We start from the raw sequence: 1244 nt of genomic DNA, 5'->3' as shown, positions 1-1244 counted from the left end.
ACAGGTGAGCAGAGCTGACACCTCTCACACAGGTAAGCAGACCTGGCACTTCTCACACACAGGTGAGCAGAGACATCCCATCCCTCTCCATCCCATCATTCCATACAGATCCCTTGGGACACCCAGATCTCCACGCAGACCCCCTGCGGGCACACACCCCCCTGCCCAGGCGGCCGCTGAGGTGGTAGTGTCGGGTCACGCTCGGATCCAGCTCGGGGAGGCTCATGGCGGAAACTCCTCAGGCGCCGCTGCCATGGCAACGGCGGCGGGAACTGCGCGTGCGCAGGGACTGGGCGGGCGGAGAGAACTGCGCGTGCGCAGGGACTCCGCGGGGCGGGCGGATAGAACTGCGCGTGCGCAGGGACACCGCGGGGCGGGGATGGACTGCACGGACTGCGCATGCGCGGCTAGAAGGGTTGGGGACCTCAGCGCAGCATCAGAGCCCAAAGGGATGGGGAGGGATGGAAAGGGACAGGAGAGCTGAGAGCATCATCAGAGCCCAAAGGAATTTGGAGAGATGGAGAGGGACAGGGGAGCTGAGAGCATCATCAGAGCCTAAAGGGATGGAGAGCGATAGAGAGGGACAGGAGAGCTCAGCACATCGTCAGAGCCCAGGGACAGGGCAGCTGAGAGCATCATCAGAGCCCAAAGGAATTTGGAGAGATGGAGAGGGACAGGGCAGCTGAGAGCATCATCAGAGCCCAAAGGAATTTGGAGAGATGGAGAGGGACAGGGCAGCTGAGAGCATCATCAGAGCCCAAAGGGATCAGAAGGGATGGAGAGGGACAAGGGAGGGAGGGACAGGAGTGGGACTGGCAGCCCCTGGGGATGAACCAGAAATGGAACTGGGGATAGACTGGAGACAGGACCAGCAGCCTGGGGGGGATGGACAGGATTGGGCCAGGACAGGGTTAATTCTGCAGCATTCTGTGCCTGTGCTCCTGTGGCTCTTTGCCTCTCCTGCACACGCTGCAATTGGTGTCTGTGCTTACTGCTCCTCATCTCCTCTCCTTGCTGCTGCTGCGGAATTGTTCTTCTGGGATGGAGATGAAGTAGATGGGAATGGGAATGGAGATTGGGATGGGGATGGAGATAGGGAAGAAGATGGAGTTGGGGATGGGATGGGGATAGGGACTGAGAATGGGATGGAGTTGGGGATGGGGATGGGCATGAGACAGGAATGGGGATGTGGATGGAAACGGAGAATGGGATGGAATTGGGGATGGGATGGAGATGGGGATGGG

The sequence above is a fragment of the Acanthisitta chloris genome, unplaced genomic scaffold (assembly GCF_000695815.1).
Source record: "Acanthisitta chloris isolate BGI_N310 unplaced genomic scaffold, ASM69581v1 scaffold38484, whole genome shotgun sequence".
Lineage (NCBI taxonomy): Eukaryota > Metazoa > Chordata > Aves > Passeriformes > Acanthisittidae > Acanthisitta > Acanthisitta chloris.
The sequence above is the reverse complement of the archived record's forward strand: the minus strand, read 5'-3'. Positions refer to the sequence as shown.